Raw genomic sequence first — 19,013 nt, 5'->3', positions numbered from 1 at the left:
ATTCGACAGTTCTGTGATTCTAGGATTCTAAGATCATAGGTCCTTCTAGCTCAGTGCTGTCTACAATACAGGAATATCTCCAGGATTTCAGACAGGAGCTTTCCCCAACCCTACCTGAAGATGCCAGCAACTGAGCCTGGAATCTTCTCTATGCAAAACTTGTGCTTTTCACCAATGAGCTACAGCCCTTTCCCAACTGTCAAAAATAAATAAATCACTGTATATATATAATGTCTGGGTTTGCTTGCAGTTGGTTTTAATGTTGTTGTTTTTTAAAAAACAACAAACAAACAAACAAACAATAATTTGGGGAGAACCATAGCTCAGTTCAGTCCTTGACATATTTACCTAAGGCCCTAAGCTATCAGGAAAGCATTTGATGGGGGGAGGGCAACTCTGCCAGAGATTCTGGAGAGCTGCTCCTAATCAGAATAGACGAGGTGTTGTTGGACTACAGTTCCCATCATCCTTGAGCATTGACCACGCTGGCTAGGCCTGATTAGATTTGTAGTCCAATGTCATCTAGAGGGCACCAATCCTGGAGTTGGCAGCATTGTACACCTGCAAGGGGATCCCCATTTAATGGGAGAAGCAGCTTTGTACATAGGGAACCTCTGTTCCCCAGATGTTGCTGGATTACAGCTCCCAGCATCCCTGACCACTGGGCATGTGGTTGGGGTGGGTGTGTTGGGATTTGGAGTCTGATAGTATCTGGAGGGTACCACACTGGCTGCACCTAGAGTAGACACTCACACCTAGCTTAAAGGAATGTGTGCAGGGAATGAAAAGACCCAGTTCCTGCCAAGTCAGAGGGGAGGTTCCTGGGAATGAATCAAGGCTGGGTGTGGTGAGATAAAGCCAAGGCAAAGTGGGAGAGGGAAAGGGTGGAGAGAGAAAAGGCTGTTGCTTAGGTTCTCTCTGTCTGCATCTGGTAAAAGTCTTAAGATGGAGCATGGAGATGGAGGAAACCCCACATTGCTTGCATAATAATAATAATAATAATAATAATAATAATAATAATAATAATTATCATCATCATTTATTATTTATACCCTGCCCATCTGGCTGAGTTTCCCCAGCCACTCTGGGCGGCTTCCAATCAAGTGTTAAAAACAATACAGCATTAAATATTAAAAACTTCCCTAAACCTTCCATGCACCCTTCAGATGCATGCTATTTTGTGGTGTTTTGGTCAGCCTAATGAAGCTATTGCCCCAATATGTATCTTGGATTTTTTTCTTATGGACCAATGTGACTGTAACCTCCATTACAGTGATGGGATTGCTAAACAATGTTTATCTGACATTATATTAATAGTGAGATATAGTTATATCAATTACAGCATATATAAAAATAGAAGCCACACATTGACACTTGTTAAAAGAGACTGACACTTTCCAAAACAAAGCTAAAGAGGATTAAAATGCTATATTCATGTACTGGAATGTCTTTTTCCCATGGTAAAGAAAAACACTTTACTATGTCACTAAAAGGACAAATTATAATCAGTCTGTCACATATAATTGACAATTTTCAATGCTTGAACAGCAGGAGGGCAAGGCGTGTATTTCAAACATTGCTACTAATGGAAGTACACAGCTCTCAATTACCATGCTGGATCAATGTCCTGCTTGAAGCTGGTAGCAGGACAGATCACCATTAAAGCATGGCGCACTGGAACCAAAACATTGCCCGATTGGTTTTGGTCTTGAAACTGCTAATTACTTAAACATGCATGGAAAGCCAGTCTGAGTAGCACAGAAGGCTCAGACCCGAGCTAACAGATGTACAATATGGCAACTGCAAACGAGCGCATAAAACCCCCCCAACCCTTAAGACCTGACTTGCCCTCTGAGCATCAAAGTGCTGGTTCATCATTATTCTAAACATAAAAGACGCAAAAATGTATAGAACCAGGGTTGGCACCAGGAGATGACTTAGTTGGGCATTTGCCATGGCCCGGTTCCCAGCAAAGTTCCCACTACTGATCCCTGGAGCCTCCTGTAACAGAGGGGGAAACAAAAGGTTTTATACAAGTCTATTTTTCATTAAATAGCAAATAAATACACTTGCAAAGGGGATGTAATGGATGAATAATGCTTCTCATATATAATGGCTCTCTGCAATGGATAGCTGGAACAGTGTAATTGAAGGTGCTTTTATGCTGCCCAAAGAAAGGCATCTAAAAAGAACTAAAGTCATTATTACATATTACTTGAGGAGGTGAGAAAGAAAAAGCAGAGGACAGTCAAAGCTAATTCTTACTAGCAATACTACAAAGAGAACAGGCGTTGTTATGAAGATTGTATTATGTGCTTGACAGTAAAGGTTTTAGTAGTATGGAAGTAAAGGCAGAAGCATGGACCTTAATAGATCATCCATTAATTGTGGTTCTGTTGTTATTATTATTCTTAATTAAATTTGTAAACCACCCTTCATCCAAACAACCCAGGGCAGTTCACAACAGAAAAATACAGAATGAGAATATAAAATTATGGAAAGGAACTGAAAAATAGTATTTAACACAATTTAACACAATGTTTAGGGAATGTTTAATGTTTGATGTATTACAGTTTTTTAATATATTTTTTTGGAAGCTGACCAGAGTGGCTGTGGAAGCCCAGCCAGATGGGCGGGGTATAAATAATAAATTATTATTATTATTATTATTTCAAATAGAGCATATTCTGTTTTCAATAACATCACTTCCAGCCCGTAAATATGCATTGACTCTCAGAGATAAGGTAAAAACTTCACAGCGAGTTCTTTCTGGAAGACTGCCCCATTTGATATTTTCCTCATAAACAGACAAGTAATGATGAAAAAGTGACCTGCAGAAAGGACTACTGTTACCATATAGGATGCTGCGCCCAAGGAGCTAACAGCGATTTGGTTCCATCACACCAGTCTTGTGTGATTTGCTCAGACTGTCAAGTAGATTCTGGGTTTAGTTTAAGCTGTTAGTATAAGGTTTTAAATAGCCTGGTTGGGACCTCAGGATTTAGGGACGTAACCTGTAAAGCTCTTAATAGCTTGTGATCTAGGTACATCAAGAACCACTGTCTTCCATATGTTTCTCTCCACATGCCCCAATTATAATCTGAGGTCCTGCTCCAGCTCTCATGACACCACCACCACCACCATTAAAAAATTAAATTTCTTTAATGTCCTTCACCTGACAATCACAGATAGGTTTACAGTATAACCTCTTGAGGGTGAAGCTGGTGTCAACCAGGCTTAGGGATTTTTTTTTTCTGTCAGGGTGTCCACCTTATGGAATGTCCTACCACGTGAGGTGTGCCAGATTCCTTCATTATATTGGGCCTGAAGTATCACCTGAAGCACATAAGGCTGAAGTTAAGCAGGTCTGCTCGGTACCTGAATGGATGATGGCCTAGGAAGAAGAATAAGTTTTATGCTCTCCTTCTCAATGCCTGTTTCCTTGGCCCATGGTTAGATAACATGGTGTCCTCCAAATGTTCTTCAGTTCCCAACTCCTATCAGTCCAAGGCATCATGGTCAATGGCCAGGGATGAGAGTTGTACCTCTGAGCTAGATGGACCAATAGTCTGACTCTGGTATGAGGCAGTCTCCTATGTCCCCCCTATAGTCAAGGAGTCACCCCCACATGTAGAATCCCACTCCAGGTCTGATTCTTCTTCCATTTTGGCCACCTCAGGGTGCTCACAAGCAATGCATGCAGCCGCCTCTGTGGTGCCTATAGAATCTGTTGCTGCCTAAAAATTAGGAGCCAAACAGAAAAGTCATATTTAACACCAGTTTTGAAAAAGAAAAAGAACAGCAAAAACTGCTCATTATCCCAGTCCTTCATCCTGAAGTCTTACCGCTCCTCCTTAGCCTACATATTTTGACAACTACACTTCATTAATCACAGACAGCTATGAAAATTTCAGCCTCCTCAATTCTCAGTGGGATCATGTAGATTCATTAGCTGGTGTCTAAAAACAGATTGAAAGACGCAAATTAATATAAATAGCAAACAGAGCTAGGTTAAAATAGGTCATTTTAAAAGAAATAAATAAACCTTTGCACGAATGATTTAGTTGCTTGTTTTCCAAAAGGGGAAAAAAGATTTTCACCTAACTTCTCAAAACCTTTGCTTGAAAGTAACTTGATTGTCTCGATGGTTTTTAAAATTCTAAACCAGTGCTCAAGATCCCAACCGTTCTTTTCATTTTGGAACTAAATGGTGAACGAACACAAACGGATCCATACATGCATTGCATTATGTCAAGCAGTAAATGACATCATACAATTTTATTGCCAAAGGACAATGTGCAGAATATTTACATTTCTCTCTTATGGCCCAAGCTGGTTATGGAATGTGTGGTCAAATTGCTATGACAGCACAACACTGCAAAACATGAAATTGCACCACAATGGAAAGCAATTATACCAGTGCAAATGATTAAGCAACTTGACATCTGACTGCATGGAAGAAAACCCTGGGACAATGGTTCAACCTTACATAAAAGAGATTCCGAATAAACAAAGTATTTTAAAAACTCGTTTAAACATAAATATAGAGTTTACCTCATTAGACTGCATTATTCTGGGAATAAATTTGTGTTAAGGGTAGGGAGCTAATGGTTCTCCAGATGTTGTTGAACTCCAACTCTCATCCAGCCAGCATGGCTAGTGGCCAATGATGTTGGGAGTTGCATTTGGAGAGCCACAAATTCTTCACGCTTCATTTCTATTCTCGTAATTTCTTCCAATGGTAAAAATGGGTAGTACTAAACTGATGTATACTTTTTGGACTAAATTATATTGCTTAAATTTGTCTTAGTAGTAACTTGCCCCATAAATATGGTTGGATTGTGGTGTGGTGTTAAAGATCTAGAGGCCTATGTGATGAGACTGAAGTATTATTATTATTACTATTAACAAAAAGTATATACTACTTGATTGTAAAAACACACACCGTCTAAGCAGTTTACCAAAAAATAACCATTAAAATTGTGTTTGTGTGTGTGTGTGTGTGTGTGTGTGTGTGTGTAAGAGCTGCCCTACAAAATCAACAGAACCACACAGTAGAGAATATCTGAGGCTGTAACCCATCAGACTGTAGTTGAAGGATTGCTACTGAATCAGGAAGAGGACTTAGAACCCTTTGACCCTCAGTGCTCTAGTTTGCTATTTGCAGGAAGTGAAGGGGCATCAGAACACTTGTCTCCACCCTTAAGTGAAGTCATATAGTTCAGGAAAGATTCTACCATGTGAATTTGCTGAATATGTAGCTTTTCTTAAAATCCTACAAATTCAGACAACAGGTAAGGTGACAAATCCACCATGGGTTGTTATTTCCGAGAAATGACCTTTCATTTGAACACGATGATGAACAAGTAGTGAGACTCTACATCTTAGAATACTGTTACAATGTGGGTGTTGGTGGAACTCTGTTCTGGTTACTTCGTATGTGACATGTCCCAACATCTTAATAAATCATCACTCACACACAAGAAAATGGCTTCACAGTAACGTCAGCATCTTTTCTCTAACTCAGCAAGCAAATATACTTTTCTGGCGAGTGAGATGCTAGGACTATTTTTGAATGACTGTACATTGGTGCTATCTAGTGATTTCTTTCCATACCAGATTCGTTTTATTTGTAAAATTGTTTATATATCAAAATGCAGTCTTCAACGTTGATGTTTTTCTTCTCATATAATTCTCCTTCATTTCAAAATATGGTAACTAAAGAAAAATATTTTCCAACTCCTCCTCTTAACCTTTTTACAAGGTTAGACTGACCAACAAAAATAGATCTGCTATCTCTATTACCTTCTACAAAGTTTTCATTCCCTGAACAAGACTTGCTTGAATTAAAGCTACAACATAAATCAGGAAGATACTTGACCCAATTGTGTTGGTCAGTTTCACAGTGAGGTACATAAGAGTTCTCTATCAGACAGGATTAGAGGTGTCTGCTAGTGTAATTTAAAACCTTTAAAAATGAAGCAATCATCTCTTTCAATTATCAAGCTTTTAATTTTGGAAGGAAGGATGTGGATATGATATGGAATTTAGATGTTTTAACATTTGTCGCATCTGTTCAGGGAAAGACTGGCTCACTTTGAGAGGTATTGTTGCACTCACAGAGGCTGCCACAGTTTCTTCTGGGTGTATGCTAAAGTTGTTTTTCACATAATTTTCACAGAAGATTCCAGAATTCACCAGCACCATACTGCTATGAACATGACATGCTTGCCAAATCAAAGCATGATTCCTGATTTGACAGCAGTGTAAATACCTTCCATGGACAGCTCAGACAAGGGCACAACTCATAATTTCACTCCTTTCCCATTCCTGATGATCATCTGAGTGATTTTCCCCATTCTTTGCAGGTGACCAGAACTCTGTCGTCACCAAAATTTGGATTTGGTTTGCCACCAGAGCTATTTGCACATGTTTGCATAGTGATTTGGGAATTGTCAAACCAGCTAGCATACGCGCGGATAAAAAGGAACAGCTAGTGCTGAGTTTATCTATTTTTTGGCACCAGCTGAAGAGCATTGTCTTCTGGTAGGTATTTCAGGTGTAATATAGGATGTATGCAGTGACAATGGAGAGCTGTTCAAACAGCCAACTGTTGTGACAGTGTGTTGTGTTTTATTCCCCCCCACCCAATAAAATATATACACCACTCGATTGGGCAAAAAACCCTCAAAGCAGTTTACAAAAAAATAAAACAATACAATAAAAAAATCACAACCATACTTTCAAACAAACAAAACCTAAAATACTAACACAGACTAAAAATACCTCAACTTTCTAAACTTCTGTCTTATTTATTTTTAAAGATCAGTCTTGATGAAAGTTGGAATATAAATTATGAAAATAATAATAATAATTTTTAAAAATTGTTTAATTGTATAAATTGACCCTAAGGATGCATCTTAAATTGAGGATTGGATACTGATTGGTCTACTTGTAGGCATCATGTTAATTCCTTATACAGAAATGCCTTATGGGTAGAAATTCTGTAAGATGTGAAAGATCCCTATGATATCACAACTCTGCTTCTGAACAGGAAGGGACAAATTCTGTATCCAATTGATAACCATACAGGAGTGATTATTCTTTGAATTATAGACATATGTTCAATCAAATATCAAGCTTAGCATATCAATAAAATTATTTTAAAAATATATAAAATATAGTGGTTTCATGAGTCTGTGCCATGGGAATTCATAATGCAAAACTTTCCTCCCGTGTTAAGCATCAAATGTTTAATGAGCATTTCACAAGTATCTTCTCATTGTAGATGGCTGAGAAAGAATTTTATGGGAAGAGAATCCATTTGATCTTCTTATATGTATTCTGTATATGCTATTATGAATAACATATTATCTTTTGATGTAAATATCCAGATGTGATCCTTATGGAGCCCTGCACAATTATTTAAATATGCCACTAAATTATTTCCATTGAACTAATGGGTTGAATGTGGGCTGTAATTAACTATATATTTAATATGAAATTCATTTAGGCATTTTAGAATCCAAATGCAAACAGAAACAAAAACAAGGGAAACAGTTTTTAACCTTACAGTTTTGGGCAAGCTGCTGGAATGTGGTAGATTCTGAATTCCAGGTAGTTTGGATGATGCTTTTTATTTCAATCTGGCTTCAGGTTGGGTTTTGGAAAAGAAACAGTCTCAGTCACACTGGTGGATGCCCTCATTAGGCAAAATCCACTAAGAGCTCCTGGACCATATCTACAACCGCTTCCTCTGAAGGAATACCAGCCGACCACCAATGTGCCAAGCTATAGAGCCCAAATAGGAAACTGGACAGAGTTGTGCTTATGACCAAAGGCAACAGTGGCTGGCGCCCAGTGGGGACCAGTAGAGCAGAAGGCAGGGAACCAGATCCAAAGAAAGGCAGAGCTAGCTAACTCAAGTTCTATCCCCATCCTCCTCCCTGCTAAATTGCAAGGGCAACAATGAGATGAAGGGGGAGAAAGCTGAAAGAGGCATTGCCATAACTTTATGACCACTGTTCCATAGCAATTGTGTCATACAATTCCATTCACCATATTAATGTGTTTATGAAGCATTTCCATATCCTTCTGCTGTGCTGAAGAAGAATTTCATGAAACAGTGGGTATATCCGGAATCACTGTTCACTATGTCTGTTTGCGGACCACTTCAGCAGCGTTGGACGTCATAAAACAAAGATTTGTGGCTTGTTTTCACCAGATAAGAATCTGACCCACTGCTTCTTTCAGAGACTTGCATAGTCTACAAAGACTTTCACAAACTTATAAGACTGATGTTTATTTGGTTCTGTGTTTTCAAGAGACTCAATCAAGTGCATACTTTGTGATTTTCAGAGATTTATAGATTATATAAAGAGTTTATATTGACATCGCATTTTTGTACTTGGTCAATGTGTTGCCTTGCATATTACTGATAATTGTTTGCAACACAGGGGTTTAATTGTTTGGACTGGTTGCAAGGCAGGCAGGTGGGGACATACTGAAGTTGCTAGGGGCAGTGCCCCATTAAACCTAATGGACCAACCTCAACTGACAAAAGGTAGGGCTTTAAGAGATATGGCTTCACCCTATCTACATTTTCACTGTGGCCCTCAAAAATTACCGTATTTTTCGCTCTATAACACGCACTCGACCATAACACGCACATAGTTTTTAGAGGAGGAAAATCCGTAGGCATGCCACCCGTAGGCATTCCCTCCATAACACGCACAGACATTTCCCCTTACTTTTTAGGAGGAAAAAAGTGAGTGTTATGGTGCAAAAAATACGGTAAGTGTTGAGCACTTTGAGAATGTACCCTGCTAAATATTCCGACAATATCCCAACTAGCCAGTACTAGAGGGATAAGACCAATGGGATTGATCTGAGGACAGGATTGTTTATCACAAAGGGATGTATTTTAGAACATTTTAATACACTGTACACATTTTTATGTTTTTTTAAATAAAGAACTGGCAACGCTATTAGCAATCTGTGCAGCTTTTTCCACTACGTTGCAAGTGCACCTAACTTGACTTAGGACCACGGTGAAAGGACAGAAAAAATTGCTGTTCTAATTGCAGTAAAAACAAACAAGACCTTGCCTAAGTTCATATGAAGTGCTGCTATGTGCAACTTTGCACATCTTCACAGCTAACTGGAGAAACTTTCATGCAAATATAAAGTAAGTATTATCATGTGGATTTGAGTCGCTCTGCAGGGAAGACAAAGTCTACACACTCATTAGCTAGCACATTCCTTTCCCTCTGGTCTATTTTTAAAATAGTATTTAATAGTTTAAAATACTGACTTCTCCCATTTGCAAAAATATGCTAAAAACAATCTTAAGACTTGAAATATTCCCAATTTTAGCTATTTCAAGCCGCACCTCATGAACACAGCAAAATTAAGTTTCAGCAATCTATGACTTGGGCATTTCACTTTTGCCATGGTATTTTTGTAGCAACTGCAAGACTGTCAACTTAAATGCTTTCTCTCCCTCTCTCTCTGGGTGCTTCCCCGCAACAATTTATTGTAGACTTGATGGTGTTTGCACATGAAATATTTTTGCAGCATTCACACAGTGTCGTCATCAAAATGCTATTCCACATTTCTGGAATCTAGAAGCACCTGTTTCTTAAAGGAAGCTGTGCAGATGTCATACCAATATATGGACAAACTGAAGTCAGCCAAGTCAGCTCATAAGGCCATACATTTGGCCTTTAAAAAACACGTTGCTTCTCCCAAAGAATCTTGGGAATGTAATTTGCTCAGGGTGCTAGGAATTGCAATGTTGTAAAGGGTAAACTCTAGTTCTCCGGGTGCTTTGGGAGAAGTCTTCTACTTTAAATGTATGATGTATAGATAGTCTAACTAAGTGCTTCTACACTCTCCCACATGTGTGGATGAAACAAATGAATGCCTGGCATAAAAAAGCCTTATTGTGCACTTTGACTCATTTGCCATTTGCTTCCCTCCACGGTTGACTGAACAGTAAACTATTCTGTGTTCTTCATAATATTCAATACTGTCTCCAATAAATCACATATAACAATATTACGGTTACAAACCTAAACACACTCACTGGATTGACATTTCCATGGAAGACAAACCCATCATTCACAAGTGATTGCAACAACTACAGCAGACAGCGTAATATTTAAACAAAAACAGGCACAGCGTAGCAATTCTAGGGACTTTGTTTCTTGATAATTTAGTACTGCTTAGAACTGCTAGACTTGATAAAATTCTCATGCATGTAGAAGAATCAACAGCTTCTGGTATGAGAGGTTTGAAAGCTCGTATGCAAACCTACAAGAATGAAGGCTTGCTCAATAAAGCACTAACTTGGGAGCCAACTGTTGTTGGCAGCAGAGCTCGCTGTGGCTGGCACATCTGAGCCAAGAGCATAAGAAGACTACTGGATTGGATGCTTAGGAAGGAAGAAGGTTGTAGTAGCTCTATTCGGGTGTTAGTCTTCTGAATTAAATCAACATGCAAGGGATAAAAGTGAGGGTTCTCACTCCAGCACCTCTTGGCCCCCATCCACTACCCACATGTTGGAGATATATACAGCAGGAAGTCTACTTCTGTGAAACACAGAACCTTGAATTTTCAGGGTTCTCCTGTAGCATACAGGGAGACAACAGGCAGGCTCTCCTCCAGATGGTCACCCTCCAACTCATGGAGATTAACAGGAATTGCAGCAGAGGAGCAGAATTAGAGGGTTTGTCCCTATTCTTCTGTTCCGTGTTGATTTAACACAGAACATGAACATCTGAATAGGGTTAGTGTCTGTGCTAGATTACATGCCAATCTATTCATGATGCTAAATTAGTAGTCTGGTCCTGGATTATTATTATTTAATTGTAAATAGTAGTCATTATATTGACCACAGTTGATGGTGGTGGTTCTTTCTTAAACACTTCATTCCCACGCTGCAGTCCCACTGCCCACCTCTTCATGCTGATATTTGCTTTGAGAGGGAGGCTACATTGCACCGACCCCAATGACAGTTTTCCATTCAATGCAGTTAGTGACTAGGAAGGGACCTTTCATCAGGACCACAGTGTTGGAGGAGGAAAGAAAACAAACAAACAAGCAAGCAAACCTACCCTGCCACTCCAATCCTGATAGTATTTAAAGTTTTAAAGTCAAATATATAGTTTGACCTTAAGTTTACAGAACAGCAGATACATTAGGGCCAGTTTCTACTGGAAACTGCACGAGATATTATATTTTCTGCTCTCTCCACTCACAGCTGGCACAGAAATTCATTTTCAGCCCAAGATCTGCACTCCCTTGTGCAGAATATTCTAGAAGCCATATGACATTTGTAGGTGGGGCTGGAGAGACAAAACCAGGTAGAGCAATGGGTGCCGCTATTACCTTTGTATGGTTTATACCAGGGGTTGTCAACTAGGTCCCTACCGCCCACTTGTGGGCGTTTCAGGATTCTAGGTGGGCAGTAGGGGGTTCTATGGCACAAACTGAATCCTCCTTCCATCGAGCACTGGTGGGCGGTAAGGAAATTTTACCATCAAGAAAGATGCATTAGTGGGTGGTAGGTATAAAAAGGTTGACTACCTCTGGTTTATACCCACAGATCTCTCCCTCAAGGCAAGCAAGAAGCATCATCATACTTCCAGCAAGGGGAAATAACTTGAGGATGGTGTGAGAAATGTCACTCGAAAAGGAGCATGGCCTGAAAAGAGTTCTGAGGACTGGATAGAGGGGCCCACCCCTCTACAGTGGCATTAAAAAAGAATCCTTTCATACGGGGACCAGATCTTGCTTGCAGCGGATCCTGGCTCAAACTGGGATATTGGAGAGAGAGAATCTTACTAAACACTTGCGGTTTTCATACTCTAAACTGCAACAGCAAGCTAGAAACAAGCAACACTGTAATGTCCTGCTACTGCTCCTCTGTGCATTTATATTCTATTTAGGTACCAGACATTTTGGATCAAGTAGAGAGCAGTTTTTGTTTCACCAAGCATGAATTTATAGCTTCATGTTTTCAGTCTTGGTTAATAATGTTCCAGGCCAATTAGCAACCATATGTCTACCATGACTTTTGGAGTGATAACTTTCCGATAGCTTGCAGTGTTATGTACACAGATTGCAAAACAGCAAACAGTCATCCAGACTGTCCTGGTTCATGAGCTAAATCAAACCATTGGCTTCATGTCTAAGACTTAATTCAAAATAAAAACAAAGCTTAAGTACCGTATTTTTATGTGTATTAGATTATTTTTTTAATTATAAAACAATGCTAAAAAATGGGGGTTGTCTTATACACTGATAGTGCAGAGAAGGGATGGGCGATTGGTGGCAGCTGCGAGCAGGAGATTGTCATCAGCAATTGGATCAGTGATTGGTGGCTGTGGCAAGGCCTGCTGACGATTGGCTGCTGCTGCGACAATTGGGCGGGTGATTTGTTGCTGCGGCAAGGCCCACTGGTGATAAATTGCCGCTGCTGCAGCAGCCTGTCATGTGATTGGCGGCTGCTGCAGCAATTGGGCAGGTGATTTGTTGCTGCGGCAAGGCTTGCTGGCGATAGACTGCGGCGGCGGCAGTAATTTGTCATGTGATTGGCAGCTGCTGGTGGCGAGCGGACAGCCGATTGGTTTCTTCTGTGATTAGCAGCGGCAATCCTGCAGGTGAGTGATTTTTGTCAACCCCCCCAAAAAAACTCAACAACTCTGGGCAATCTCCACCCATTTCCTTAAATAGGGGTCGTCTTATACATGGGGGCATGTTATACACGAAAAAATACGGTATATATGACTTCATTTGCACACATCTGTCCTTGGTCTCCCTCTGCTCCGGTATGAAGCCTTTTGGGGCAGAGACCTGTCTTTTGCTTGGTTTACTCTGTCAATCCCACGTGACACCAATGTGTTGTTTAAATAATGCATTTGGCATTTGCAGTAGCAACAGCACCATAAATATGTGTGTGTTGGATGCAGCCCTGATTTTATTCATTTCAAGATCACCATGAGCATTTTGGATGCAGGAAGGCAATAAAATGTTCCCAGTACTTAATTAATCATGTACCCTTTCCAGTTTTGAGGATCAATGACTCATGGCCAATTTCTAAAACAGAAAGGTGCCGGGTCTGGAAACCACACACTCTGATCCAAAACTCTGACCAAGGAAAAATGCCTAAAGCTATTTGTCACAAGCCCCATGGCTATGGCCTGGTACCTAAAACAGGTAATGGAGCCAACTCCAGCTCAGTTGTGGCTCAGTTTAAGCTCCCCAAGCAATGTACAGGGACTTGTATATCTATAGCACTAGAGTTCAACCATTTATATGTCTGTAATGCTATCCACATTTACTTGGGAGTATAAGATGTCAGGAGGTCAACATGACTTACTTACAAATACATAATTGCTTCAGAATTGGAGCCAAACCATATTAAATGCAAGAAACTAAACTGAACTGGTTTGTGAATTTTACAAAAAGAACACATGTGTGCCCTTCCTGCAAGTTACCCTAAAGATGTTAGACTCATAATTTTCCCTCAGAGGAAATTTAATGTAGCTATAGAGATCATGACAATTTACACAAGACTCCTGTTCTAGAAGCAGCATTAGAAAACATGCACAGCTTTATATGCAAACACTGGTGCTTTGTGCTAGTGGGAGGCTGGTGGCATTGGAGGAGAGTGCATAAAAAGGGTTTATCCATGAAAGTGGATTTCTGCCCACAAAATTCAATCCATCCGGGATGCATAGCTTTAAAAAGCCCACAAAAATGGTTGCATGATTCAACCGTCATCAAAAATAAATAATTTGATGGCACGATTGTACCTCTAAACCCACTATTAGGAATAGTGAGTCTTTGAAGCTATATCTATGGTGCTTTTAAAATGCTTGCCTTTATCCTTTGTAGGCATTTCTGGTGAGCAGGGTTTGCTATTTTTCTTCTTAACAAAAGGAATGTAAACCCAACCCCACTGATAAACTCATGAGGAATCTGTAAAAGGCCACCATCTGTTAAATCCTCTTCAGTCATCAAAGAAAAAGGCCTTGCTGAACAATTCTGCCACATAGGATTGAACTGGCTTAAAGAACAACCTGAAAAAGGCAGTCAGTATCATGATTCATTTTAAAGTGCAACAGACACATAATTAACACTTCCCCTGTTTTTCTTTCTTCCTTTTTCTAAATGTGAACTAATATTGGAAGTTGTGGATCCAGATATCTCATGGGGGAAATCTACTGGGGCTTCACATATCAGACATAATCGATTTAGAACATCTGTTCTGTTCCTCACAATGCTATGCATTCAAAACTCTCTCTCTCTCTCTCTCTCTCTCTCTCTGTGTGTGTGTGTGTGTGTGTGTGTGTGTGTTTTAAATAAAAAGTTTAGATCAAACTATTAAATCCATGGAGAGGAATGAGTTTACAATGGATGATGCAGCAAGGTCACAAGCTCCAGGACCACAGATAGCTCCAAGTGAGCAATGTGCTCCAATAAAGGTTGGGGAGCAGAGAGAAGCATTTGAAGCCTTCCAAGATCCACCACCTTGTGGAGAACTTCAAAGCAGTTTAAAGGGTCATCCAACTAGTCTGAAGACAGGCACTCTTCCTCCATTCCTCCCTCCTGGCATGCTCCCTGCACCACTGGACCAGGTGTGCGTGATGGAAGGCACCAGGTATCTCAGGCTCAGGGAAAGATGCCTGGGATCTGGCCTTACAGGTCCTGGTGGTCCAGAAAGTTATTCTGGTGTCTCATGTCCCACAACCCAAAGTGCAGTGGTCTCCTGTTCTCCTGTTGTCAAGCTCAGAGCCTTGAACTTGATCTGGCTCCTTAGCTGGTGCCTCTACAGGGTCTGACTCTGTGTCTGGATTAAAGGGTAATGACATTTACCTTTACCTAGCCTTCTGCTGCTCTTCTCCTCTCCTTGAAAACAATGCTGTTTGGTAAGCAGCAGACTATGGAGGAGGTATTAGAAATTTGCTTCTCCTTGCTTCATTGTTCTCACTTCAGTCTCTCCAGTTATCGACCAAAGTTCATACAAATTTCTATCACTTAATGGTATATGTTGAATTAATCATGACAAGTAAATGTCCAAACCAAGCATCCTGTTAAGCACATCTGACCTTTATGAGTAAACCTCACAAACCACCCACAGCCTTTAGCCACTGACCCAATTTCATTGCCATTCCTTTTAACAGCAAATGCTGGCTTTTACCAGAACAGGTTGGAAGTTATCCAAAACGGTAAAGATATCAACCTTAGCTCCAAATCTGCATCGACATGATGGCCAGCTTGCCAAGACCTTTTAATTTTTCCAGGCTTTTCAACAGCCTCAGTCCTTCTCCCACCCTGCCCCCAATCATGGACTTTTCACACCTGGCAATATTGATTTATATTGCAAGCTTGCTTTATTTATTTATTTATTTATTTATTTATTTATTTATTTATTTATTGTTGGATGGAGGTATTTATATACCACCCATCACAAACATTTATCCCACAGCACTTTGCAATGCAGTTTAAAATCCAAAGCACAACAATAAAAGAAGAAGAAGAGTTTGGATTTGATATCCCACTTTATCACTACCCTAAGGAGTCTCAAAGCAGCTAACATTCTCCTTTCCCTTCCTCCCCCACAACAAACACTCTGCAAGGTGAGTAGGGCTGAGAGACTTCAGAGAAATGTGACTAGCCCAAGGTCACTCAGCAGCTGCATGTGGAGGAGCGGGGAAGCGAACTCGGTTCACCAGATTACGAGTCTACCGGTCTTAATCACTACACCACACTGGCTCTCAACAATAAAATATAATAATGCCAACATCAAAGCAATTACAGAACAATTGAGCTAACTCAACCTGCTTAAACACACACACACACACACACACACACACACAAAATTGTGCCAACAAGTGATTAAAACAGTGGTGGATATTTCCTTTTCCCCCAGCCACAAACCAGCATTCCCTCATGAACAATGTGCCAGGGATGTGTGCCAGGGGTGGACAGAGCCATAGGGTGAAGCAAGGGATTTGAGTCTTACCTTCTGGCCACACAAAGGTCAGGCAGCTCTACACACACACCTTCATCCAGACAAGCAAGAGGCACAAAGACAGTTCAAGCACACATTCTAGTTAGGGGAAAACACTCAAGGAGGACACTGAACAGGGCTAAGGAAGGGTGTGCCCTGGGAGAAGGGGATGGTAGCCTGGCAAGAGCCAGAGAGCTGGATAGAGTGGCCTGGGATACCACATTGGTCCCCACCCCTTGGTCCCCATCTCTTGAAGGAAGCATTCTCCAATTTTCCTTGTAGAAGATGGCCCTTACTATCTGCAGTGTTTGTATTTGTATTAAAAATAACTGTAAATGTGTTGGTCTTTTAAGTAGTTTTTAAATTAGTTAATAAACATAATGTAACTGCTAACTGACTAAACAATAGAGGCCTGATGAGAACATTAGTCAGTTTACTTGCACATTTAACCGATAAATTAGTTAGATGTTGTCAGGGGTTCAGGAGCAGAGGCACAGGGAGGAGAGGAGATGGAGAGCGAGGGGGAGGAATCCGAGGGGAGCGTAGGAGAAGAGGACAGTGGACCGAGGGATTCCATGAGCCTCTCCAGCGAATCGGAAGATTCACAGAAGGGGGCGCCAGTGGCCAGGGGTAGGGGGTTCCCAAGGAGAATGCCCCAGGAGCAAGGGGGGAGCAGGGACTCCCAGAGCAGTAGTTGGAAATCAGGACCAGCTTCCCCACCAGAGCAGAGTGGGGGGGAAGAGTCCCAAGGATCGGGGCCAGTGCATTCCCCACCAGGGAGAGAAGATAAGGCAGGGCTGACCACACCTCCATCGGAGAGTCAGACAACGGAGGGGAGGTCAGATCCGGCCAGTATCCCGGAAGAGGGAAGCAGTGACAGAAGTAGTGTAACGGTCAGGAGGAAGGTCACTGGGTTGGCGCGAGAGGCAAGTTCAAATGTACAGGAGCGCGGGACAGCAGAGAGTGAGGATTGGGAACCGGGTCCTAAAGCCCGCCGGAGGGAGGGGGAGGAGCTAAGCGACTCAGCGTCGGAAGAGTCCAGAAAGGGCAATGCCCCAGCGGGCAGGAGGACCCAGAGGAGGAGAGAGCAGCGTAAAAGGTGGAGCAGGGCTAGGATCTTAAACTGGTGTCATAGGGGAGGAGACTCAGACGGAACTTCGCCGATCTAGGGTTTAAGACGTAGAGCTGCGCGCTGCGGCTTTGAAATGGAAACTAATCCTCAATAAAGACTTTTGTACATAACGACAGCCTAGCGTTGGTCCTCTGTGAGCTGGGACCTAGAGGCAGCTCTGACAGATGTTAACATAAATGTGAAGCTTAATCAGATATTTTCTGAAATTGTCCACTGTGGTATGAGGGGTCTGGTGCTGAGCCATTGCTTTTAATGTACATATGCACATCTCTACATTCCCACATTATTTTTACGATTTCCCAAACAGAATCTAACAGGATCTAACTAACCTAGTCTATTTAATTTAGAAACAAAGTAGGTTTTTATTAACTTTCCTCAAAATGTCATCTCTATGTGCATATGGTGACGTCCATTTCCATTAGACAGTAAATGTATTAATCACTCATGTGCTGGATGATTAATCATCTCTAAATCCTTAATAGGTTGACAGGCCTAATTAATATTGTAGTCAGAAAGTGAGAATGGTGCAAGGTTTCAAGGCTGAAGTCTTCCTCAAGTGCCAGACATAACTGCCATTAAATTAAATTGAAGCCAGACAAAGTCACAGCCACTGTTACGGCAGCTTTTGAATAAAGTGCTTTACTAGCAGCTTGTCTTATACTCAAGACAAAAAAAACACACATATGTACTCAGATGAATATTGGGCTATGGAGAAATAAGAATGTATGTGAATCCCAATGTTCCTTATAAAGATGTGTGCAGCATCATTAAAGCCATCATTAAGGACAGATAATGCCTTTGTCCAGGCTGCTTCAGATTTTACCTGAAATAGCTCTCTGGGTGTTTAAAAGAAGGTCTAGTCAGGAAATGGTGATTATTTGCAAATGTCAATAGCTGGTATATAGCTTTTCCTCTAGCCTGGTACAAGTGAAGTTTTCTTATCTATAATCCTTTGTGCATGAATTAAATAAGAAATTGCATTTGAAACTCATCAAAGGGAAAATCTCAGTCAAATTATTATGGGGGAAAGGCACTCAGGAGGGCAGTGTTTTCAAAATGAGGGCCATCTTCTTAAGTTCTCAAATTACACAAATGATATTTGTGGGTGTCTTCTCTTTCATTCTACAAATCATTCCATCAGTGGTCTGAACTCTGCAGCCTCCCTGGGAACCCTTAGTTCAGTTAAAGCACAAGGGAAGTCATCCTGAAGTGACTGCTCCCATGGGCCTTCAGGTCAGGAAGCCTGGGCAGCCAGGGAGGCTGCAACATGCTGGAAAATGTTTAGTGGAAAGGAACATACATGCACACTTCTGCCACCTTTCAGCAACAAGGTAAGCTCAGAAACCTAAAATCACCAAAACCCCTACAGTGTCCTGAAAACTCCCCTCCCTGAACTTCTTTCTAAAGAGTAGAATTTATTTGAGAAATTGGAAGACATATTTCTGCAAAGCACTAGTATAGACGGCCTTCCCCAGGACCAAATATTGAAGAGCTCTGTTCACTCATGAGAGTTCAGTGCAACCATGAGCCAAGGACCCTGATTCCTGTTTACTTTCTGTTGCCATTTGAACACAAAACACAACCTCCCCTATGGTTGCTAATCTAGTCTCATTTGTTCCAATCTCATTCATTTCTATGACATTTGCTTTTTCTTTCTTGGTTTAGCACTTTTATTACTTGGAGCCTGACCTTTCTTTTAACCTGTGAAATCCAAGGATACATTATACACCCATATGGAAGTCAGAACATTAGAAAAGCCAGCTGTAGACAAAATATAATATGCTGAAACATAGGTCCACACAAGAGGCTCCAACTTGTCAGAACCTTGCTTTTTCTATATGCTTGAAAAGTTTCCTGGAA

The sequence above is a fragment of the Podarcis cretensis genome (genome assembly GCF_951804945.1).
Source record: "Podarcis cretensis genome assembly, chromosome: 7".
Taxonomy (NCBI): Eukaryota; Metazoa; Chordata; class Lepidosauria; order Squamata; family Lacertidae; genus Podarcis; species Podarcis cretensis.
This window is presented reverse-complemented; position numbering follows the sequence as displayed.